Consider the following 26,573-nt stretch of genomic DNA (forward strand, 5'->3'; position numbering starts at 1 on the left):
TTTTCTCGGTGATGACCAGTGATAGGACAAGGGGTAATGGGTGTAAATTGGAGCATAGGAAGTTCAAGGTGAATATCCGAAAAAAATTTTTTACTGTGAGAGTGACAGAGCACTGGAACAGACTGCCCAGGGAGGTTGTGGAGTCTCCCTCACTGGAGACATTCAAAACACACCTGGATGAGTTCCTGTGTGATGTAGTCTAGGTGACCCTGCTCTGGCAGGGGGGTTGGACTAGATGATCTCTCGAGGTCCCTTCCAGCCCCTAAGATTCTATGATTCTATGATTCTATGATTCTATGATTAGGGAAGACTTACTGGTGATGAAGCCAAGCTGGCTATCCTGAATCATCTCCATGTCCTGTCTATGCCTTAGCATAGCTTCTAGGAGGATCTGCTCCCTGATCTCAGGCACAGAGATGAGGCTGACAGCTTGGTAGTTCTGAGGGTCCTCCTTTCTACCCTTTACAATAATGGGTGCAATGTTTCCCCTTTTCCAGTAACCAGGGACTTGTAAGTCATCCTTAGAGCAACAGCCTTGGTACAAGATTGATAACGTCCTCTTAGCACATAGATTCAAAATGAACAGTCAATCTGCTACTGCTAGAGTGGCTATACAACCAGCACGGTGGAAAATAAGGTGTGTTTAAGGATGCTACATGTGAGCATATGCCATGATATTAAGAAGGCAAAACAAATAAAGAAGCATGAGAATAGAGCACACCTGTCTCTCTGTCTATATCTAAATTTGTAAGACAATCAAAGAGCAGTTGCTGATTGGAAATTACATTTGTAGGTCAAACAAAAAACCTGCAAGACCTGGCTAAATAATTTTCTGTCAGTTGAATTACATGAAACTCTCAAACCAAATCAAGTGATGCTAAAGAAAGACAGCAGCATTTGAAAAGGCCAGGGGGCACAGTGAATGTTTTGTAAGTCATACAAGTGTCTCAGATAATATTAAGAATAGTAAAAAGCTAGTCATCTGAAATAACTTCTTCCTCCAAGAAAAACACTACTGACAGAACTAATGGGCTTTAAAAAAGAAAACACAACCCAGAACAATGTATTTAAAGTGACTGTTGGCAAGCAACCAATAAAATTAGATCTCTGTGTTTGCTTTACAGTCACAAATTACAACTATTTGTCTTGCTCCCTCACTTCCTGGGAGATAAAAGAAAGATGAACAGGAATAAATGTCCTTATGGGCCTTGGTATGTTAGCCAAGCTAGTCTTGATCACACATTGCCCATTACAGAGATGTCAGCTCATCCATGGACAGTAAAAGAGTGTATGACAATTTTTCCATATTTAGAAATAATATATTTGGATTTATCCTCTCCCCTCTCCCTCCCCGTATTTCTGATTATTTTTGTGGTCAGCAGAATGAGCTTATGAGGTTGTTTGCGCATGGAAATAGGAGAATGACCCCGAAAATTAAAGTATTTTCTTCTCATGGCAGGAATTAGTCCCCCAAAAAGTGAAAGGGAACCATCTCCCTGCAGCAAAGCCTGTGTACTGCTGTGTTTGTAGACATGCTCATCCAGCTCAACATTCACTGAATGGTGACTTTTTAAAGAGGTATCCTGTGTGTAGCACCATGGCTGAAGCTGTTGGGACATAACCAGAATCAGTACATAGGGTCAGATACAGATAGCATAAAACATAGGAAACCTTGTGTCTTTGGAGAAAGAGGCAAAATATACTGTCATTTTTACAAAATACAGGAGAGAAACAAGTTACACTCCAAAAGAAAATGGATGCACATTCACACCTCTATGGTATGTGACTAAGCATTTATGAAGCAACAATTAATGAAAAGCAGGAAAAGCATGCCTTGAAACAGGAAGAATTAATGATTCAGCATGGCCTTGACCTTGGGAAGTGATAAAGGTATTCTGATACTACCAATCTCAGTCAAGAAAGACCTAGGGTATTGTTGCCCTCAGAACAGCTTAACCTTGAGGAATATATTTGATAATAAAAGAAGAGGATTCCTGTTTAACTCATGTAAGAAGCCAAAAAAACAAAACATTAAGTTGGAATTTTTTTCTCCCAAGACAGCATCCTGACCAAAAGATGTCTAGAAGAATCAATGGATTGATTTTACTTCTTTGTGAGTTTTCAACAAGGTAATAGATTTTACTCACAAAAGCTCAACACATTTGAATTACTAGGTTATTCTTGGCATATTGCAGAAATTTCCAGCTACATTACACCTGCACAATCTAAAGATGAGCTTCCACTTTCTGCGTGCTTTGGGAGCAGGAAGGGCTTGGGAGAAGGTCTGTGATATATCCACCATATAAAAAAAAAAGAAAGGGAAGAAGCAGCTTGTGATGGCAAACAGACTACAAGAAGGAGGAGCTTTTCTCAAGGTTCCGATACCTGTATTGGACGCTCATCACTATGGATTAACTAACAACACACTGTCCTTCTGGTGGCATTCTGTAAACTCTCATGGCCATACTCAGGAATTTGGTCACATTCAAGAATTCTCACAGCCAGATTAATGAACAGTGTAATTTATTAAAACAATTATTTTGGATTACCAGTGATAAATTCACTGTCTGCAAAGCACATGCAAATAGACTAATGTTGTCCCAGTATTCAAAAATGGCAAGAAGGAGGACCCTGGAAGCTACAGGCCAGTCAGTCTAACTTCAGTGCCTGGAAAAATTATAGAAAAGATTGTTCTAGGAGGTATTGGAAAACACCTTGAGGACAATGCAGTCATCAGTCACAGCCAGCACAGCTTCATGAGGGGAAGGTCCTGCTTGTCAAACTTAATTTCCTTTTATGACAAGGTAACACACCTAGCTAATTAAGAGAAGCCAGCAGATATAATACTTCCGGACTTCAGCAAAGCTTTTGATACTGTCTCTCACAACATCCTCCTGGACACAATGTCCAGCATGCAGCTGGACAAGGGTACAATACAATGGGTGAGTAACTGGCTCACAGGTCAAGCACGAAGAGTGACAGTGAATGGGGTAACATCAGGCTGGTGACTGGTCACTAGTGGAGTCTTGCAGGGCTCCATCCTAGGTCCAGTCCTCTTCAACATATTAATCAATGCCTTGGGTGCAGGACTTGGAGGAATTCCAAGTAAGTTTGCTGATGATACAAAACTGGGAGGAGCTGTGGAATCCCTCGAGGGCAGACAGGTCCTGCAAAGAGACTTGGACAGGTTAGGGAGATGGGCAGTCACCAGCTACATGGAGTTTGACAAGGGCAAGTGCCAGATAGCAAGAAGCTGAATGAGGGGAGGTTTACATTAGGTACCAGGAAACGTTTTTTCACCCAGAGGGTGGCTGAGCACTGGAGCAAGCTCCCCAGAGAAGTGGTCATAGCACCAGGCACTCAGGTCACAGCCTGAGTTCAAGAAGTCTTTGGATGCTGTCAGGCACATGGTGTGATTCTTGGGCTGCCCTATACAGGGCCAGGAGTTGGACTTGATGGTCCTGATGGATCTCTTCCAACTCAGCATATTCTATGATTCTATGATTGACTAACATGGCCAGGTTACACATGTGTGGGGTAGTAAAGTGATTATAGAGATTCCTGAGTTTCCAGGGAGGCACTTGGCTTAGCTGTTTGAGTTTTACCCAAAAGTGTCCCTATGGATGGGAAGAGAGGCTCAGACTGTCAGCTGGTCCCAGAGGTCAGAGCAATGGGGTCATCCCTGTGATGGCATCTCCTCTAACATCCATCCCGTCCCAGACTACTTTGTAGTATTTTACCTTACAGGTGGAGCCTGAGGGACTCTAGTCATACAGACCTTTATCATGATTGATGTAAAATTCTCTCACTTTGTGCTTAAAGGTATAGGCTAGAGAAAATTCAGACCACTAGCTCAGTGAGGGCTGGTTGCACCTTGGGAGGCAGGTAACTTTTGCAATGGAGGTGTGTTTTGGAATTATAATGAGATTATAATGAGCAAAGTTCACTCTGACGACAGTATTTTTTCAAAAGGTGACGGGTTGTTGTCCCAGGGTAACAAACATGCACCTGATTTGTTCCACAGCACCTTTGAACACCTTTCCACAGCACAGAGAGTGGCCACATTATCTCCACTCCTTTCTTCCTTCCATGTAATTTCTCTTAGAACAGCAAGTTCCTCTGATGTTGCCAACATCTAGGGTTGCCTAGGGAATTGCCATGGTACAAACTCATTGTACATAAGCTGCACTCCACCCTGCCTCATTGCTGTACATTTCCTTAAAATGTGAACTTAAGTTTAATTTCTAAGTCACCACCAGCAATTATTCCACAGTTACTACCTCAGAGTGCTGATATTTATTCAAGTGCACAGTAAATGTGTCTGCCACTAAAATGTTCCTGTCAACTACAGGGCACAGCACAGAGAAACAGTTTTTATCACTCAGAGGCAGAGTAGAACTTTAAATGTGGATATATGGATTCAGTTTATAGGTTGAGCTGATGGCATTTTCAACCTGATCATATTTCTTCTTGCTTCTCATGCATTCAATTCCAGGGAAAACTTGGGCAAACAGAGCACTAAAAGCAGATGAATGAACCTGACAATTGAGGTCAATCTGTAAAAACCTTTTGAGCAGATGTGACAGAACTTTTTGTACCAAGTCTCTACAAATGTATCATTTCCAATGACAAAGCTGAAAGGACAAAATAAGATGACAGAAAATGATTGGAAACCACAGCTGTGCCATCTGTGTGTGCACAGATAAAGACCTTGTATCACAACACTTTTAGATTGGTACTCACCACTTAACTCCTCTTCATAGCTGGACTTGATGATCTTAAAATCTTTTCCAAGCCACATTACTCTAAGATTCTATTATTCATTTCTGGTCACTTACAAGCCACTCCATCTGTTTGTCTCTTGATACAGTGGAAAAGCAGTGGAAGCAGATCCCACACACTAGGAAAGCAGAACCAGTTTTTACTCTCAATTATCTGGAACTGGCCAGGAGAAAAAAAATGAGATGAAGCACGGAACAAAATGCCAGGTCAATAATAACTTTATGAATCCAAAACCTCATTCACAGGTAGGACTGGATGGAAGTTTACCAATGAACATTCTCTACCCCCTCCTGGTATTTCTTATTTGAGTAGGGTTGAGTTTTTTAAAATAATTTTCATTTTCTTCCAAAATGGTCTGGGTCTCTGTTCAGATTTCCTGTGTTGTCTCTTACTCCTTTTTGCACAGTTAAGGTCTTGAAGCAAGTCTTCACTTCAGCCTGTCGTTAACTTTGCAGTATTATTCAGATACACAGTGCGTGTTGTGAAGATCGACCTTCTTCAGAATTGGTAAAATTGATATGGATTGGCATATGATATACAGATACTGATAACTTGCTTGAAGGTGGGCAGCTGACCTTGATCCATGCTGCCAATTGGTTGGAATGCTCTGAGCTTCTCTTTCAATCAAATTTGTTAAGATTGATGGGGTTACCTGCTTTGGCATTGAGAGAAGACTTGTCCCCTTGTGTTCTGCACCTTTGTCATTGCTCTTGCATTGCCACGACTTGCTTTGCTACTCCAGACCTCCCAGATCATCTGACTAAATGATGTCCCACAGCACATTCTCAGTGTTGCCTTCAAAGTACCTGGTGTCCTGGCTATGCAATGCAGCTTGAGCTGGGGCCCAGTGTTAATTAAACCTCTGCATGTGTCAGCAGAAAACTTCTGGAACAGGGTGCCTGAACAGCTGAAGGTCATCTGCTTTCCTGCATTATTTGCCTCTGTCAAAAATTCTCCTTCCTCATGCTTACAGACCTTCTGACAAGGCCCTGACAAACCATTCCTAGAGGGATGTGTGGCCCTGCCCCCTCTTCTGGCACCAGCAGTCCTTTCCCAGTGGTTTACAGGCTGCTCTGAGGTTGGCTGGTGTTATGTTTTGAAGGGGCACAGGCTAATTTTATGGTGTTAATATGAGGACACACAGTGAAGCTGTTTAAGACCCTGAGGGATCCAGAGAGCAAAACAGGGAGGGGGCCATATCACAGAATCACAGAATTATCAGAGTTGGAATGGACCTCTGCAGCACATCTAGTCCAACTGCCCCATTAAAGCAGGATAACCTAGAGCACATCACTCGTGACTGCATCCAGGTGCATCCAGGTTTGAGTATCTCCAGAGAAGGAGACTCCAAAACCTCCCTGGGCAGCCTGTTTCAGGGCTCTGTCACCCTCACTGTAAATATTTTTTTCCTCATATTTATATGGAACTTCCTGTGTTACAGCTTGTGCCCATTGCCCCTCGTCCTGTCACTGGGAACTACTGAGAAGAGTCTGGCTCCATAATCCTTGCACCCACACTTTAGATACTTATAAGGCATTAATAAGGTCTCCCCTCAGCCTTCTCTTCTACAGGCTAAGGAATCCCAGCTCTCTCAGTCTTTCTTTATAAGAAAGATGTTCCAATCCCCCAGTCATCTTTGTTACCATCCACTGGACCTCTCTAGTAGTTCCCTGTCTCTCTTGAGCCCAGAACTGGATGCAGTACTTGAGACTCACCAGGGGAGAGCAGAGGGCTTTCTTGGCAACAAGGGCACATTGCTGGCTCATGAATAATTTACTATCTACCAGGACTGCTAGCTCCTCCCATGTTCTGCCATTCCCTATAAAAAACAAGGTGGAGGGAAAGTCCACCTGTTCCTGTGCCCTTCTTTCATCCTGCTCCACTGCACTCTGGTGTGTGCAGCGAGGGCTCCTGCTCTTTGGCTTCAGCTCCCATGTGCTCTGCAGGGTCTAGCTCCATTGAGTATTGGGAACAGTCCTGGACCCTTTTCCTGAGACAGCTCTATGCAAGGGACCTTCAGACACTTAGATCAATGACCACTGAAATAATGTTTTTCTGTAATTGTTCCTCATCCCAACTGCTACTATTCCTTCCTTGCTATACTAAACCTGTTCTAGTTTTAACATCAAACCTTGAAGTCTCTCTTCCTTATTCCCCTTCCATCTTCTCCTGGGAGGGTGGAGGGGGGTAACAGAGAGAAGTTCTCTTCTCTGGTTTCTAGTTTGTCCTGACCACTAAACTGAGACACCACCTATACCTCCTTTCCTTCAAAGTCAGTTGCAGAACTGAGTTGCCAAACTGACCATGTTTAGTTTACAAGATATGCTCCAGTAAAGTTGTTTGGCATTCCTTACCTGCTTGAGTTTGGCTGAAGTGGGGCCCAACATTGATTTTTCTTGTTCCATCTCTCATTTTTTTTAACTTTCACGTAGATCTTGAGGCAGAAGCTCAAGTATGCAACCAAGGAAATTTTATAGGATCCTTAAGGGTGAAATGGGAAAGGCTGCTATTAATTTTTTAATATTCCCCAGTTTTATGACATGCTGTGTTGTAAGGAAACTTATGGAAAGCTCCTTATCTTTTAACTAACATTTGATATTTCTTAAAATCATGCAGCTGATTCATACCTGCCATGATGCAATTTTTTTCTGCAGAGTGGTGAGGAATATTATTCTTGTGTTGGATCATAAGCCCCTAATGTCTGCTAACAGACTGTGATCCAGCTATCAGCAGGGTTTAAAGCAGAGACTCTCTTTTTGGTGCTAGATCATGATTTAAGGAGGGAATACATGCCCTGTAAAGGAGAGGAAGTTTCCAAATTAAGCTTTTTTATTTTTCTGCATGCTATTAAAGAAACAAGTTTATGAGATGAAAGTGTGTGAGGAAGTACACTTTCAATCTTGTGGTCTTATTAAATGAGTTTGACAGAATGTGGTCTCCTGTTGCTTCCTGCATAAACAGAGCAAAGATTGTTAGACAGGGATGAGTTATATGTAGCATAACAAAATTATGATGCACAATGCCATCTCTGGAAATAAGCAACTATAAATTAAAATGACAAGTTCTGTCCTGTACTGAGAGCTCATGGAAAGTAAAGGACTGAAGCAAGTATTTTAGTGGGCTCAACTGAAAAAAAAAAAAAAATTGCTCCTTTCTGCATAGGCCTCTGATCTTACCTCTAATCAGAACCTCTCTAAAGAGGGATAGCTTGAGCAGAGAGGAGTGAAAGACCCACAAGTGGCCAAAGGAGACAGCAAAGAGCAGCTATATTACTTCAATGGGCAGGAAGATTATCCCTTCACTGTACACATAGAATGGTTTGATGATTCTCTGACGATTCTCATGGTGTGCCACTGTGTGAAATTTTAATGATGGTATGTATATGATGCAATAGATCATGTTCCTTCACTAAGGGAGGCTTCACTAAGGGAGGCACATTGTGGAGCACACTGTGCTGCCTACCACCCTACTCTAGGACACTTCGGTGATGTAGAGTAATCCCTCTGTGCCTGATCTTCTGCAGGAGAAAAGCCTATTACTGCAGCAAAGCTTCTTGTTCATGGAGAAAAGTCAAGTCTCTCTCACACCAATTACAGTCAGACTCAGAGAGTGCAAGGTCTGTTCACAGCACCTCTTAAGGTGATACTTTCTGAAGAGGCATCACTTACAGAGGAACAGTCACTTTCAAAACCCAAAAGTTGTTATGTGTGCCAGGGTCACTTCTGATCTGCTTGAATCCTTGAAGCTGCTCAAGCTTGAGCCGTGTACACAGGATTTGGAAATTTATCACCTAGGTTTCTGCCGTACTTCAAACAGGTAAGGTATGAACGTTGCTGGGGTTTTCCTTATGATTAAAAGATTTATCCTTGATTCCTCATGTGTGTATCTTGACCTGTTCTTTTTCTTTTTTTTTTTTTTGTTCTTGATTTGCCTCACTTTGGAGAAAAGAAAAATAGCTTTCAAGACCAATAATAGTAACCTATCAAGAGAGTTCTGTGACTAGAACCCTCTCCTCTCTGCAAATTTTACTACTGGACCTCCTCTGTTCCTTCCTGCCATCCCAGGCCTGTGACCCCTGAAAGCTCTAACATCATCCTATGTATTTTCTCCTGCTGCAAGACCTGTGGACAGTGGCTGTTTTCTGACTTTCTCTCCCATCTTCAGATCTGTTAAATGGCTGTAACTTAAGTCTTCCTTGACTACAGCCAGGCATTCAATGGTGTTTGTCTCCCAGCAGGAGAGCTCAGGTTTCCTCTCTGCTATGTGGGTTGGTAGCGAATAAGCAGCTCTCTGGCACAGAGTTGCATAAGGGCAGACATGCTACAAAACCACCTCCAGAACGCCTGTGTGGCTCTTCTTCTGCCTGCTCCCATTTCAATTTCCCTTTGGTTCCCTGCACAGATGCAGGCTGCAAGTGTTGTCTGCTTACCAAATAGATGGTAGTGTAGTTGTGAGAAGTCAGAGCAGGCTGTCTTCTAACTGCTCAACATCTTCAGTGGAAGCCCCACATCTGATATAATTCGCAGAAACTCCTGGCCAGTGGGGGCTGAGTGAGACCAGTGCCTCTGATGTTTTTGTGTACCCTATTGTCAGCACTCTAAATGTTTATTTTCTTTAACTTCTGTAATATTAACCCACCCCTGGAAGTAAGTCCTTTCGCTATGAAACTGGAGAAGATCTCACAATCTTTATAGTGCAGTCCTGTCTTCTTATTTTATAAAATCATAGAATGTGTGCAGTTGGAAAGGACCTTTCAACACCATCTAGTACAGGGCCCCTGCAGTGTGCAGGGACCTTTTTAACTAGATCAGGTTGCTCAGAGCCTCATCAAGCCTGATCTTGAGTGTCTCCAGGGATGAGGACTCCACCACCTCTCTGGGTAATCTTCCAGTGCTTCACCATCCTCATAGTAAAGAACTTCTTCCTGATATCCAATCTAAACATACCCTGTTGTAGTTTATGGCCATTGGCCCTCATCCTATCGCTACACACCCTTATAAACAGTCCCTTCCCAGCTTTCCTGTAGGCCCCTTTCATGTACTGGGTTTAAAATCTCCGTTACACCCACTGTCATCTGTAATATTTGTTCCAGTGGAATAACTTCTTCCATGGGTGACTGAACAGCTTAAGTACGTGTTGGTATGCAGAGGTTGTTCTAGATGTCCCTTGTGTATTCACCCTGCTGTGTCTCAGACATGAAAGCACAAGATTCAGAAAGCACGATACCTCTTCCCTGCCACTGTGACCACAGTACCCACTGTATAGATGAACACTGTATTCTAGTGAGACAGTAGCTCTGCTATTGCTCCTAAGCTAAGTTCTTCTTTGACCCAAGAGAGGTCAAAGGCAAAGCCAGAACAGAGAGCTGTTATGTGGAGAGATGATCAGCCAGATTGGGACAGAGTGCATTCAAAAACGTGCAACCTGTACCTCCTCTTTTCATGAATTATGACAGGCTAAAATATGCTAGTAAAAGAGTGCCCACATCTGAAGTGTCTGAGACAGAAACCTGAAACCTAGTAGTGACTGTGTTAGACTCCTCAGGGACTTCACACACAATACCAGATCATCCCGTGGTTGTAAGATAGAACTGACTGGGACCTCAGCTGTGGGATGGAGTGCATGATGAAACATTAAAATAGTGATTGTTACCCTTTTGTTCCCCACATGCCCATTATCCTGCAAAGTGTTTTCCTCTCTCAGGCTACTACAGACTGACTGAGGGCACCCATGGATCTTTGTCAATCTCACAGCTCTTTCCACAGGCTGGAGTTCTGCTCACTTTTCAAGTACCTAGTGACTACCAGTTTCTACAGCTGCAATGATTAAATGCCTCCTTGTGGCTCGCTCCTGGGTAGTCCCATGTGCTGCTGCATTTATCAGTGGGACATCATCCAGACCACATATGTAACATTCATAGTAAGCTTTATTAGATTTCGTTTCTTCCAGACTCCCTCTGCCCATGCAAACTGGGTATGCTAATATAAGTTCTTTTTATGCTAATGCATCTAACAGTTTGATGCCCTGATACCCTTCCTCCAGCTTTTTCTGGATGGGCACTGTTAGACCTTCAGTGCCATTCACAGTGCAGAAAAACAGCTGTTGTAGATTTTACCTGGCCTATACCTTAGACAAAACTTCACTTTAGGGGCTTATGGATCAGAAATATGTTCTTGGGTTCTGATTTATTCTGTTGAGCAACACAGAGGAACATTCATCTTTGTGTGTCATATTTAAAACACAATACCCTTCCACCTATGGGAGTACATTACTGCAAAAAATGCAGTTGAGTTAGGTTGTGCTACCTAAGCTTTTCTCTTAGTTTTCAGCAAGGTATTGTAAGAATCTCAAACTGAGTCTGAAAGAAGAAATGGATTGCACCTGATAGAAAGGATATTATGAAGAAGTCAGCATGAAAAAAACAAGTTATAACAATCTCTGGCAGACAGAGCCATTCTACTAAAAAAATTATTTGAAGATTGCACTCACACAGACACAAGCAACTTGCAGTTCCCTGGAGAAAATTCAGTCATAACTGAGAACAGTGAACTGTTGCTTTGAGTCCATGTTAAAATGGGAAAAAAGAACCGGTAAGACTCAGAAATTTGCTCATTGTTGTAGCACCCTGTCTCTGGAGTGCCTCTTTATTAGGGAAAATACTCTGGTACAGAACTGTAGGATACAAAGACAGAGTAGGATAGTATGTCTAATTGAACTGAGAATTCTTCCAGGACAGAAGCTGCAAACAATGGTATGCTCAGGTGGAGACTTATGCACATAAGCAGCTTGCATAATGATTTCTGTGCTACTTGCAAATTTATTGAGATGGCTGTAATTCCCTCCAGAAATGTACAAGTGAATTTTGGGGGAGTCAGACACTAGCAGCTACATGAACCAGGTGATCTGCAATGCTCAGAGTGAGAAAAACAACATCAAAACTAAACCCCCAATATTGTAGAGAAATAACAGCTCTACTGAGCCTTTGGAACTGTCAGAAATAGGGTTGCACTGTTCATTATAAAGGCCACAGTGTGCAGCAAATAGATTCACTGCCCTCATGGTAATGAGAACTATGAGCTCAGTCAATCAGAAGCGATGTTGATGAACCCATGCTGACCAAGAGCAACTCTACCCTTTTCACTTCCCATTCTGCACCCTCATTAATTTCAGTTGCTGTCAACTAGGTCCTCATTAGGTCTATTCTATGTAATTTTTGTGCTGGAAACTGATAATAATGAGAGATGCTACCATTTGATTTCAATCTTTCACTATTTAATGAGTCATATATTCAAGGGGTATTTTTACTTCAATAGATTTTCCCACAGCATTGTTGGCTTTTGCACCCTGATATTTCAGGACCTGTATGCCATGATACTGCAGAAAAGTTGAAATTCAAGAGCAACTTTTACAATGAATAATCATTGTTTAGGAAAGATTTTTATAATTAATTACCTGGGACTATTCAGAATCGCTTGTTAAGGGCTGCACTTAGAAAGCTGCTCATATAGGTTTTATTCACAGCCTGAAATTTTATTTATATTGCTTTTTAGAGATACACATTTATGTTTACTTTAGAATAATATCTGAACAACCCCAAATCTGATATAACAGAACATCTTTCCTTTGATTTCATTGGTTTTCCAGTGTCTTTAATGTGACTAGGAATCTAGAAAATACATTTCTCTCTGCTGAATCTCACTCATTTCTTTAGCTGTCTTCTGAGGATCCAGTCAAAGATAAGGTAAAAAATTGCTTTTGTTACTCTATTGAAAGCTTGAAGTGCTAGGCTGGATTAAAAGGAGTAGTCTTCAACACTGTAAAAACCTCTCTCTTCTTTAATATTTTGCCTGTGTCTTGCCCTGAAAAGCTTTCCTTTTCCAAAAGGACTGACTTTGACTGTTCATCTGATAAGGTTAAACTTTCTCTCAAAGACTGACAGTTGGAAACAATACTTGATGGGACTGTCTGTCATTTATTACACTTTCCTTCTTAAGAAAGAAATAAAAAACAAACATTTTTCTGAAATGGCAGATACATTGATATGGTAATTTTTATGACGAATTGTTGTCAGTTAAGTTCTCTTCTGATCACTGAAGTTTCCTTTTAATAATGAGTTTACCATTGCAGTTTTCTTCTGCAAGACAGAAAGTTTCACCAATTTATTTTGTTCTTCTGTTTTGTGATTCCTTCTTAGTCATTTTACCTTGAACTGAATTTGCCTAGGAAAGCTCACTTGCAACAGAACCAGAGAAATATTTATTGTTAAAGCATTCTGAAATACGTTGGCTCCCTATACTCCCTTTAACATCTGATTTGCAAACAAACTTTGGACAAGTTTGTGGGGTAATTTTTAAACACATTACCATGTTGATTTTTGGTTAGCATTTAGCACAATAATAGAGGTGCTTTCAATTAGCATTATGCATTGTTTTTTACATTTTTTTTCCCTTGTTTTAACAGTACCTAAAAAATTTAGTTCTGTTTAGTCTTATTTGTTACTTTTAATGAAGTTTTACAGTTCATGTAAACCACCCCTAAAAAAGCCGAGTGACATTTTTGGGTATTGAATAAAAATTAATTTTGAAAGAAAAAGAAAAATGTTACTTATTGTTATACAAATATGATTCCTTCTGAAATAAATGCTTACTCATCAAAAACATTTCCATTAGAAATGTAAGTAGTCTGATGCCTTCATAAGGGACTTTCTTCTGCTCTCACCTCTCTCACCATTTACCAATGTTCACACTACAGTTCCCACACTTATGTCAGTATTTGCCATCTTAGAAGAAAAATCCTCTTGAAAGAGGTGTGGATGACACTTTTGAAGAACTGTACGGAGCACAAACAGAACAAAACCAGGATACAAAAGAACCCCTCAGAGTTTGACCCTCTGAATTTCAGGTCTGCTCCTCAGGGGCTGAAGGAAACATCTGAGAGTCCAGCTGGATTCTTCTGAAATCCCAACAGGTTTAACGCATTTGTCAGAGTACCCTCAATTTTGAATGATCCACCTGAAGCACAGTGTGCTTCAACTCAGTCTGGGTCTGCAGGGCTTTCCCAGTGTGTGGCTCTATTTCCTTTTGTCTTCAGCAATGGCTGAAGTCCAAGTACTGACACACACGTATCTGTAAGACTGGAGCCCTGTGTGATCATGACAAAGCATACAACACCTCTGAATACATACCAGTGTTCGGTGTTTTTTCCTGTTGTTCAGTCTAAAAGCAGCTCACATCTCTGCAAAAACACCCAGCCTTCCCACATTATATGTGGCGTCCATGTATCATGAAGAGGCTGAAAGCATGACCCAGCTCTGCTCAAGATTGTCATTAGCTTGTACTTGCTCTGTTAAAACTGACAAAATTTTTAATTTTCTCATCCATTTAGAGCACACAGTGCTTCTCATTTGATTTTTCTTTTGAGTATTCCAGCTGTTGGACAACTTAGTAATTCATAGACTATTTTTTGTCCTGGAAAATACAGGTTTGTAGTTGCCCTGTCATTAGCAGACTTTGGCAGTTCTCATCTGGAAAATCTTTTCACATTCCTTGATATCTTATTTCTTACTCATACAGTAGTCACTGAAATTATGCTCTTCTCAGCTATGATTCTGAGAAGTGTTTATCCATGGCTTTGAAACTCAGCTGGAAGCACGGTTAAGCTGAAATACACAAAATTCCATAGTTCTCCATGAAATTGCGAAACTGGCTTATGATATGTTTGTTTAGCAGATGTGGGACTCATTTTATTTGCCTTATGGTTTTAGAGCTCTTGCAACATTTTTGAGTCATGTTTTTTATCTCTATGCTATAATCCTGAGGGATAGAGAATATTGTACGTTGTGTTGAATTGGATTTATTGTATGTATTAACAGAACTGCAGCAACATTAAGAGAAAACATAAACTCTCACAGAGCTGTCAGTAGTGTCCATATTTCCCTTCCAGGCTCTCGGAGATGGCACTGAGTCTGAGGCTTACCTGAGCATTTGCCTAATAAAACCTGGTCCTAAAAGCTCAGAGAGGAAAAGCTTGAAACAAGTAGTTAAATATGTTTTAAAACTTATCTCCTCAACTGTTTTTGAACACTCACTTTGACTCTCTTTGACTTTGACTTTTTGACTCACTTTGGTGAGAGTCAGCAGATGGGTATTTCTAGAAATTGGGTTATCTCTTTGTCATTTATAATTATGTCCATTCCAGAACTGTTTTTTTTTAACTACACTAAGAAATTACTCAGATCTTGCATACTCCATTTCTCTGTCAACAGGAAGCCAATCTGCAGGAAGATCCAAAGATCAGCTACAGGTCTCAGAGGGACAATATAATCCCTTTGAAATGCTGGTTTGCCATCCAGGGGCCTATCTCTCTCTTGCCTATGAGACACTTCTCCTTGCTATTAAGCTACATTTCACTTAGTCCAGGTTCAGGTAACTGTTCACTGTCCTGGGGAATAGGCATCACTCCTTCTTTCCTAAGCCTCATGATTCACTGGTTTCTGTAAGGAGCTCTGCATGTCCACAAAAAACAGTAGCCATTTGTAATTGCTTTGCATGGTATCTATTTAGTGCCAAGTATGCTGTACAGAAGGGGAATGATCAGAGGCTTTGGGAATGAGTAAACAAACAGCTACTTCTATGAAAAATAATAGATAGACTTCAACATGGTAAAGAGAAAACTGAGAAGGGGTAGGACAAGGATCTGTAAGCTCTTGTGTGGTGTGGAGAAGTTGAATAGAGTTTGACTATTCACGGTCTCTTCATACCAAAAAATTAAGGAGCAGCACATTAAATTAGATGGAATGAGTTTCAAAACAGAAGGGAGAATTTGTTCTTTACAGAAGTTACTATTAATCAGTATAACTCCATTGCACAGGATACTTTGACCTGTCCACACAGGTTCAGAAGGCAACCTGACAAATTAATAGAAAACAAATTAATTTGGATCTCTTAGATGTAAAATCTTCTTTGGCTAGGGAATTTCTTGAACTGCAAATTGATGGTGGTTAGGAAAGTATAAAGTACTGCCGCATGCTGGTCCTGTTCTGCTCTCTCCAATAGATCTGCTGTTGTCAAGTGTTAGAAACAAGCTGGGTTGAATGATCTATTAGGTTACAATAGAATTACCATTTTTATGCTAAAAAAAGGGGTTGTGTGCAGTGTTGAAAAACTGATCCGTAAAATTTCCATGGTATTGCAGCTGTTCTCAGATTCCAGAAACTGAATATTATTTGTGGCAGAAGAATATGGTGCAATGTTTTGCTTTCTTTTACCATATTATTGACTGTGACTGTGTGATTATTTTTAGCTTAATGAAAACATAATAATAATAATAATTTCATTCCCTTTTCAAACTGCACCCACGTGGAGAGATGTCCTCCTTATTCTGCTGCCTCAATGCCTTCCAAATTGACATAACTAATAACAAGGGACAGCTGGGAGAAGGACTGCATCTATAACCTTTAGACAAAATCTCCAGTGTTTCTCTGTTCTGCCTTTCATTAGGAGAGCCTGGCCAGAGAAGCAGCCTAGCATAGATTAGTGGTTGATGTGCTGTTTGTTCCTGCAAGTGCTCACACTGGAGAGACATAAATAAAGAGACAAAATAAAGTCTTCTGCCATGCTCATAGACCTCTTCTGAAAGACATGTTGGGATTTTCTTGTTTTGTTTTGTTTATTAATGTGCCCTTAAATAACTCTCTACTTTGTGAAATTCAGTTTTTCTTCTCCTGTCATGACTTTTGATGTTTCTGTTTTAGTTCTCCAATTGTTCCACTTCTGTCTCCAGTGATTAAGACTTGTATTTACTATTTAATTTCTACTGAATTAATTTTGTGTGTATTTTAACTGCATTTTAGCCTTTTAACCATCATCCTGTTTTTCAGCGTGAAAGGGCCTCCTTTGCTCTTAGGACTCCATTTATTAGCCCTCTTAGTCAATTGACAGTAGCTACAATATGCAATGCACTTCTGGATGTATGACACCCTGGTGATGTATCATGGAACCATCATGGTTCGAAAGAACCTCTGAGATCAGCGAGTCCAACCATCAACACACAAAAACCCCAAAAACATACAACCACACACACTTCACCAAAGAACACCCACAAAAAACCCCACAACCTTGGCCACCAGAGCATGCCCTGAAGTGCCACATCTACACATTTCTTTAATACCGCCAAGGATAGTGACTCAACCACCTCCCTCGGCAGGCTGTTCCAGTGCCTGACCACTCTTTCAGTAGAAAAATTCTTCCTGGTGTCCAATCTGAACCCCCTCTGCTGCAACTTCAGGTCATTTCCTCTGGTTCTACCATTATTTGCTTGGGAGAAGAGGCCAATGCTCACCTCCCTACAAGCTCCTTTCAGGTAGGTGTAGAACGCAATGAAGTCTCCCCTCAGCCTCCTCTTCTTCAAACTAAACATCCCTAGTTGTCTCAGCCTCTTCTCCTGTTTTGAGCCAGGATGAAGCCAAATTTATTTATTTTTTCCTTCAGTAAGCTTTCTTTTAACTAGTAGCAGAGTGTCCCAGCTAGGAATGATAGCAAACTCTGGAATGTTTTTCTAACTGCTGGGTCTTCAAGCTCACACCTTTACTCTGCTGTTTCAGACACTATGGGGAGATCTATGAGCCCCCATAGGAGGCTGAGTTAGACAGACAGCACAGCTGGCCAGAGATTTTCCATTCCATAGATCTACATAAGCACAGAGGAAGGTCAGAGATCACAGAAGGCAACAGTGACTTGTTCTCTAGACCCTTCACCAGCTCTGTTCCCCTTCTCTGGACATGCTCCAGCACCTCATTGTCCTTCTTATAGCGAGGGGCCCAGAGCTGCACACAGTGCTCAAGGTGCAGCCTCACCAGTGCTGAGTACAGGGCCATGATCACCTCCCTACTGCTTCTGGCCAAGCTATTCCTGATGCAGACCAGGATGCTGTTGGCCTTCTTGCCTACCTGGACACACTGCTGGCTTGTATTGAGCCTGCTGTTAACGACTACTCCGAGGTCCTTTTCTGCTGGGCAGCTCTCCAGCCACTTTTCCCCAAGCCAGTAGTGTTGCCTGGGGTTATTGTGACAAAAACACAGGACCTGTCACTTACTCTTATTGAACCTCATACAACCGGCCTTGGCCCATCAATCCAGCCTGTCCATGCTGCTCTGTAGAGCCTTCCTGCCTTCAAGCAGTTCAGCACTTCCAACCAATCTGGTGTTACCTGCAAACTTACTGAGGGTACACTCAATCTCCTCATCCAGATCATTGATAAAGACATTGAACAAGACCAGCTCCAAAACTAAGCCCTGAAGAACATCACTGGTGACCAGCTGACAACTAGATTTGATGTCATTTACCACAACTCTCTGTCCCTAGCCATCCAGCCAGTTTTTCATCCAGTGCAGAGCACACTTGTCTATGCCATGATTTCACAGCTTCTCCAGGAGATGCTGTGGGAGATGGTGTCAAAGGCTTTACCAAAGTCCAGGTAGACAATGTCCACAGTCTTCCCCTCATCCAATAGGTGGGTCACATGACCATAGAAAGAAATCAGGTTGGTCAAGTAAGACCTCCCTTCCTTAAACCCATGCTGGCTGGCCTTGATCCCCTGGCTGTCCTGAACTTGCCCCTGCGTGACTTCCTCGGTGCCAAGGTCAGGCTGACAGGCTTGTAGTTCCCCAGATCCTCCTTCCAGCCCTTCTTGTAGATGGTTGTCACATTAGCTTTGCTCCTCCTTGGTTAGCCTGAAACAAAGTACTGATAGGGGTCAAGTGTATCCATCACACTCTGGCTGACTGTCCATTGAAGAGGATAACCAGCTCTTGAGGCCAGACATATCCAGACACAACCTCCCCAACATATTTCCCCATTAATCCTCTTCATATTTACAATTTCTTAGATCATCCTGGAGACAGAATGAGTCATGTGAAAACTTCTCTTGCTAAGTTATTGACTCAAGGCAGAGCAGAGCAACCTAAAAATAAACCCAGGGAAACAGGTAATGTTCTACAGTTAAGATGTCATGACAAAAGAGAGTGATTAAGGGTCAGCGTGCAATCTGAATGGCTCGAGATCAAGAAAGCAGAGGAATCTGTGTTGCATGTCATTGGCTGATATATGAGAATCCTGAAGGCATATATTTAGTATTATAAGTGTACAGGGCCTGTAGGCCAGCAGGCACTCTGTATGAAGAAAGGTTGCTTTCAGTTTCTTGTGATTCATTTCCATGCCTGCCTTATTCTTCCCCTGTTGCATGAATGTCCATAGGAATGTGTCATGGTTTGGGCCCAACACGACAACACAGGAACAGCCTCACTCAACTGCCCCCCCCCCGCCACATACAGAATCACAGAATTACAGAATCCTAGGGTTTGAAAGAGACCTTGAAAGATTACCCAGTCCAACGCCCCTGCCAGAGCAGTGTCACCTAGAGCTCATCACACAGGAACGTGTCCAGGCGGGTTTTGCATGTGTCCGGCGAAGGAGACTCCACAACCTCTCTGGGCAGTCTGTTCCAGTGCTCTGTCGCTCTCACAGGAAAGAAGTTTTTTCTGATGTTTACATGGAACCTCCTATGCTCCAGTTTGCACCCATTGCCCCTAGTCCTATCATTAGACATCACTGATAAAAGCCTGGCTCTGTCTTCCTGACACTCGCCCTTTACATATTTGTAAACATTGATGAGGTTGCCCCTCAGTCTCCCCTTCTCCAAGCTAAAGAGAACCAGCTCCCTCAACCTTTCCTCATCAGGGAGATGTTCCACTCCCTTCATCATCTTTGTGGCTCTGCACTGGACTATCTCAAGCAGTTCTCTGTCCTTCTTGAACTGAGAGGCCCAGAACCGGACACAATGTTCCAGATGTGGCCTCACCAAGACAGAATAGAGGAGGAGGAGAACCTCTCTTGACCTACTAACCACACCCTTTCTAATGCACCCCAGGATGCCATTGGCCTTCTTGGCAACAAGGGCACATTGCTGGCTAGATTCTGTCCCATTTACCACAACTCTCTGACATCTTCCTTTCAACCAGTTCATGATCCACCTCACTACCTGATCACCAAGACCACACTTCCTCAGTTTATCTACAAGGATGCTGTGGGAGATAGTGTCAAATGCTTTACTGAAATCAAGATAAACCACATCTACCATCCTACTATTGTCTATCCACCTAGTTACTTCCTCATAGAAGGCTATAACATTGGTCAAACATGACTTTCCCTTAGTAAAACCATGTTGACTGCTCTTAATGACCCCCTCATCCTCAATATGCCTAGAGATAGAACCGAGAACATGTTGTTCCATCACCTTTCCAGGGATGGAGGTGAGGCTGACCTGTCTATAGTTGCCTAGGTCGTCCTCTTTGCCCTTCTTGTAGACTGAGGTGACATTTGCTATCCTCCAGTCCTCAGGCACCTCTCCTGTTGCCCACGACTTACCAAAGATGATGGAGAGTGGCCTATCAATGACCTCTGCCAGCTCTCTCAGCACCCGTGGGTGTTTTCGATACAGACTCATTGATTTATGTATGTCCAGGCTGCTCAACTGATCCCTAACCCAATCCTCATCTACCAAAGCAAACTCCTCCTTCATCCTGACTTCTTCTGGGGATTTAGGGATCTGGAGCTCCTGGGGAGAGTCTGCAGGAATAAAGACAGAGGCAAATAAGACATTCAGCACCTCTGCCTTCTTTATATCTTCTGTCACCAGGGCACCCACCTCATTCAGCAGTGGGCCTATATTGCCTCTAGTGTCATTTCAATCTGCAATGTATTTGAAGAAGCCTTTCTATTGTCTTTGACCTCACTTGCAAGGTTTAGTTCCAAGGAGGCCTTAGCTTTCCCAATTGCCTCTCTCCATCTGCTGACAACAGTCCTATATTCCTCCCAAGTGGCCAGCCTTTTCTTCCATGATCCATAGATTCTCTTTTTCCACTTGAGTTTGACCAGCAGTTCCGTGTTTAACCATGTGGGTCTCCTGACTCCCTTGCTTGATTTTCTACCTCTTGGGATGCTCTGATCCTGAGCTTATAAGAAGTGGTCCTTGAACCAACTATCTTGAGCCCCTTTACCATCCAGTACACTGTCCCGTGAGATTTCTCTTAATAATTACTTGAAGAGGCCAAAGTTGGCCCTGCAGAAGCCCAGGGTTCTGGTCCTGCTAGATGTTCTGTTCCTCTCACACAGGATTCTGCACTCCACCATCTCGTGATCCCTGCAGCCAAGGCTGCCATTAACTGTCACCACTTCAACCTGACCCTCCTTGTTGGTGAGCACAAGATCCAGCAGTGCTCCTCTCCTAGTTGGTTTGTCCACTGTTTGCATTAAGAAGTTATCATCAATGCTCTGAAGGAACCTCCTAGACTATGAATGGCTGTGTAGGCCTTCCAGCAAATATCGGGGTAGTTAAAATCCCTCAGGAGGACAAAGAACTGTAGTGTGAGGCTGCTTTCAGCTGCCTGTAGGTCTCATCAAGCCCCTCATCCTGATCAGGAGGTCTGTAATAGACCCCCACAACTGTATCTCCCATGCCATGGGTGTGAAGATGCTGGGAGTTAAAGAAATACAAATACACCTCTCAATAAAAGGGTGGGGGTTCTTATTCCTTCTTGTGCTCTGCAGAGATATCTCAGAGAAGCAGATACAAGCTCAGACAGTTCTGCCAAAAGTCACTTCACTATTGAAACATGCACAGCTTTGAGAACAGTTAATGCAAAATATTGAGGAAAATTTGCTGAAAAATTGCAGAAAAATTTAGTGCGGGTGGAAAAAGGGAAAATCCAGAACAAAACAATTACTTCCTAAAGAATAAATTCCTTTATCCTATTTAATTTTTTCCCCTCTCCCTTTTGTTTTTGATTGGTTGGTTAGCTGTTTTTGTTTTTACTTAGATAATGAGCGCTTTCCAAAATTATTCTCTTACCATTCCTTTGTGACACAATTTTGTGTCAGTTTCTTAAAAATTCTTTTGAGAATGGATGATATATGTGAAATCTCAGGCAGTCAGTTTTGAACCGAGCTCTTGCAGAAATGGATGGCTTCATTCTTCCAGCTAACCAACTTACTTTTTCCACGTGTTTCTATCACACTGGAGATAATTTAGGCTTGATAAACAAATGGAATTGTTCAATTATGTACGTGAGTAGCTGATAAAGTTGTAGACCTGGGAAGAATCATCACTTTGAGATTAAGTCTTTAACTCTCATTTGTTAGTGTTCTGTAAAGTTGAAAACCTGGGGAAGAAAAAGTAAGAAGTTTCTACACAGTTTATATGGACACACAGTTTTTGACATGTTGACAACTTGCTCTTTGTTGCTTTTTTTTTTTTTTTTTTTAGTTATTCTAGGTGGAATAAAGTAAAAAAGATTGATTCAGCAATTACTTTTTCCTAATAATTCAGTGAGCAGAAGATTGTGGTCTGTACCTTTACACTCCTGGTAGGAGGGAAACTGAAGATGATAAGGCCTGAGCGTGCAGCTACTTGCAGAGGTTTATCTTGCCCACCCAGATGATATTTCTTTCTCATCCTGTTTGTCAGGGTAAAGAATTGCTGTTAATCACACATTGGATGAGATATTACAGCAGTTCCTAACTCCATATCTTTCAGCACAGACAGCATTTTTCATGAAAAGTGGATAAATATTTCTGCTGACACCAGATGAGGGAGGCTGCCAGGAAGGCTGGACTCTGTGTTTGGTGTGCAAAGTCGTTATGTTCAGAAAACCTCAAATGAAAACTTCAGAAGGTTTTCTAGCTTTTATTAAGGCAGATTTCGCCTTTTCTTTTTAACCTTCTTTCTTTTATTCACTTGTGGGTTTTTTTGTTTTGTTGGGGTTTTTTTGTTTGTTTTATTTTAATTTTTTTTAGGGACAGTATTTTAATTACTCACAAAGTCATCAAGGGGAGAAGGGAGGCAAAGGTAGGGGCTGGGAAAGTAGAGTCCAGTCCAGTTACATTGGCAAAACTGAAATTCCTCTAGGTTTAATAGCCAGATTCTGCTCTGTGGCAGAAGTCAGCTACTCTAGGCCTCCAACAAAGCCGCCTCAAACCATCTGCAATGCTTTATGAGATGTGACACTGCTTGTTGCATGGATGCTTCCGCACTGCTGAGAGCTTTGTCTCAGGTGACACAGGAACCTGTCTTCCCTGTTTTGACTAACAACAATAGGGAGCAGCTGCTGCAGCAAGCCAAGATATTTAGAGGCAAAATCTTGTGTACTTCCTTTCGGAGCAGGCAGAGGCTGTGCTACCCATTCTCTGACATCTCCAGCTGCCACTGTGCTCACCCCTCCTCTAGGCAAGTCTACAGAGCAAATTAGCAGGGATTTGAGAAAAAAGCCTTGGGAGTCTTCCCAACAAAGCAGCCATGACATTCCTTGGTTGAGAGCAAGAAACTTTCAGTTGTTGTTCAAGCACTTTGGGTTGGTTTTTTTGTTGTGTTGGGGTTTTATGGTTGTTGTTGCTGTTGTGTTGTTTTTTGTTTTGTTTTTATTCTGCTTAGCAGAGGAATTTTCATTTAGCATAAAGCTCTGACTGGGAAAGATGGAAACAGAAATAATTAATGCACACCAAACTATCAGGCCATGCTTCTGGGGGCAATACGGTGGGTGAACACACCAGAAACTTTAATACAGCAACTCTGTTTTACTTTCAGTTGTCTCCTGTGGAGTAAATTACTTGTCTTCTTTGTTGTTCAGATGAGTTATTTTCCATAGGCTTGCTGCCATGGACATGTCATGACCATCCATGCCATTATCTTCAGTTTACATAGGTACCACAGCTACAGATCCCTCTTCTGCTTGCTCTTGTCTATTCTTGGAGACATCTTAAGTGGATTGAGGGAATGGAGCCAGGACAGCAAAGTCTGTGTTGCTGAGTTCAGCTGGAATTTGTCCCTTTTGAGATGGAAGTGTTTGGTGGCTTGGGCTGGAGATAAGGTGACCAATGTGTAGTAGTGTCCACACTGTATTGCTGCCTGCCTGCAATTAGTCAAGCAGAAACTCAGTAAAAATCTTGTATCAACTAGAAAGTTCGTGAGAGCAGACACTCCAAAGAAAAGAGTTCAATGAGTTTGCTGGATTGCCATCAGCAGTTCTTAGTAGATGCTTGAAAGTTCCCATGAGATGGATAATGTAATAACAGACATATTTTTACTGTATCTCTATAGAGACACAGACACTTGAAAGGTTAAAAATCCAACTATAATATCAAGCTTTTTGTCTTCTCTCATGCAGCTGTAACACATTTTGACCCCTGAAATTATGCTAAAACTGGCAGTGCCTTTATCTTTGTAAAGGGGCTCAGCTGTTATCTCATGTTTTAAATTGCCAAAAATATATTTTTCCTCTCCATGCTGTCCCTTGTGTCTCTAACTCTGTGACTAAGTGCACAGACTGGATTTTATCTGCTTGTGGGTCATCACAATAAAAAGAGTTGTTGTGCAGTCCAGCCTCTGAAAAAATATGCATCACATGTCTATGCAGGGAAATGGCAGTTTAGCCGAAAGCTGCAGCCTGGTTTTCCTCTGTGAATATGTAGAGGGAAGGAAGATGACACCTTTGGGAATGTCTTGCTCTGCTAATGTTCACCATAATGCTGAACTGTTTCTTTGCTTACTGGTACACCATGGAAGCCTGAATTGAGACCTGCCTTCCAAAGATGTTGCTTCCCTCCTTTGCTTGCATGTTAACAGAGATTTGCATCCTCAGATACACAGAATGAGACCCTGTGACTTCAGTGACTTACTTTGTGCAGCAGAAAATCCATATTAAGGTAACAGAGTAGAAGATGGGACCTTCATAAATGTCTGAAGATACAATTCACAAAACAGATGTATACTTCTAAATGCATTTACAAATACATCTTGTGTTGATGCATTTGATCCACTTCTGATTTACTGCTTATATCGCTATACTATGTAATCATGATTTGTGAGAATGGAACTTGACCATGCATGGTGTTGAGCACATAGGGTAGAAATTAATCCAGAATGGAAAAGTCAAATGAGTTATTAGTTTTCCCTGCCAGAGGCGTGCCATAGCTGCACGTGTAGTTGAGTTTTGCTCCAGCAGTAGACCAGCTAGGTCATCTCTGTTGTTGCTTTATTTATCACTCATCAGACTCCTCAAAGGCCAATGCTACTGCAAGAAACAACTTTCAGTGAGGCAAAACAACAGCTGGTCTTTGCTTATAAACTCAGCTGTTGAGTCCCAGAGATAGCTGGTGGAAAGCAGCTCAATTGCCATCTTTCTGAGACTTGCTCTCAGGTTTTATTACTGGGAGATGTAATTTGGGCCTTAATAGCTTATCCCACTAATAAAACATTTTTAAGTGTTTCATGAGTCAGAATGAGACCAATACTTTGAACTACTGTTCCCACCTGCTTGTTTACCTTTCAGCTCCAGTTTGTGAAGGTTTTTCCTTGTTATTTCTCTTTTTCTGTTTGATCTTATCAGACAGTGTTGTGAGAATTACTACACAACAAAACACATCTGCAGCACAGCAGGCTAGGACATTCAGATGTGCTTCAGACAGGCAGATGATGATGTACTTTCTTGCTGAGGCTTTCAGGTGCACACAGAGTTTTTTATTTTATCTTCATCTGCCATCGATTCTGGATAATCAGCTGTGCAGTTCTCTTCTGATGCACATAATACAATGCCATGCACAAGCCACTACCTCCAGCACAAACAGGAGAAAGAAATGTTCTGAAATAAACTGATTATAACGGAAAGAGAGGGAGAACAGACTACCCTCCTCCAGGTCTTCAAGAGCATTAGAACTGCTAGGCTTGCATTACAAATCTGAATCTGAAACTGAAAGCTTCCCAGGCATATTCCTGACCGATGCTGGAAAGAAACAGGTCAACCAGCGTGAAGGAAAGGGGGTTTCTGGAGAGAAAATCTAAATGTATGAGGTGCATCTGAAGGCCAGGCCTACTGGATAAGCTGGAGAGAAACTGCACGTATAATTGTGTCCCATAGCCTCTAGCTACCAGGATTCCTTGCTCTCCCCAGCTTTTCTGCTGTCAGATAATAGCTTTATCAGCAACAACAGTCTTAGAAATTGTTTCCCAATAAGGTAGAAATTTTTTTCCATGTCAATATATCTGAGATTTCTTTTACAGTTTAAACAGTTATATTCACCAATTTCACAGCATAAAGAAAAATTCCTATGGAGTTCATTTATTAAAAGAAACATTGCATTTATGAATGCAATGCAGAAATTCTCATTATCTTCCTATTATTTAAACTAAGTAATGCAAGTAACTTTCCACCCTTTGCCACTGCTCAATAAGACTTTAGCCCTATAGCCTTTAGATGAGCAATTCACATATGCATTTTTATTGATTTACTGCATGCTGTTCAACTCCAAATCTCAGTACCCTCTAAGTATTCTTGTCTTGTAATCTTAAAAAAAAACAAACAACAATGATAATCTAGTACATCTGCATGCTCTGTGCATATACTATGTGATTGTTTTGGATACAGATATATTTCATTTGGCTGGTATATGTATGTGGCAATGGCAGTACTGCTTTCTCTACAGTACTTCAATTTTTTCACATGTGCAAAAGAAGGAACATTTATTTTTCCTTCCCTAAAGACTATTTTAGAAGGAGTCCTATTTGTTAATACATTAGTGAGGAAAAACAAAGCCAGTTGTGAAGGCAAATTATCAACCAAAAAGCATAGCACTCATCCTGGCTTCTTCACGGATTTTCCCATCCTCACTGTGGCCATGATATGTCTTGTCCATTGCCTTCCCTCTCCACCTGTTAGTGCCCAGTTCTGCCTTACACAGATCAAA

This window comes from Chaetura pelagica, unplaced genomic scaffold (assembly GCF_000747805.2).
Source record: "Chaetura pelagica isolate M959 unplaced genomic scaffold, ChaPel_1.0 scaffold241, whole genome shotgun sequence".
NCBI lineage: Eukaryota > Metazoa > Chordata > Aves > Apodiformes > Apodidae > Chaetura > Chaetura pelagica.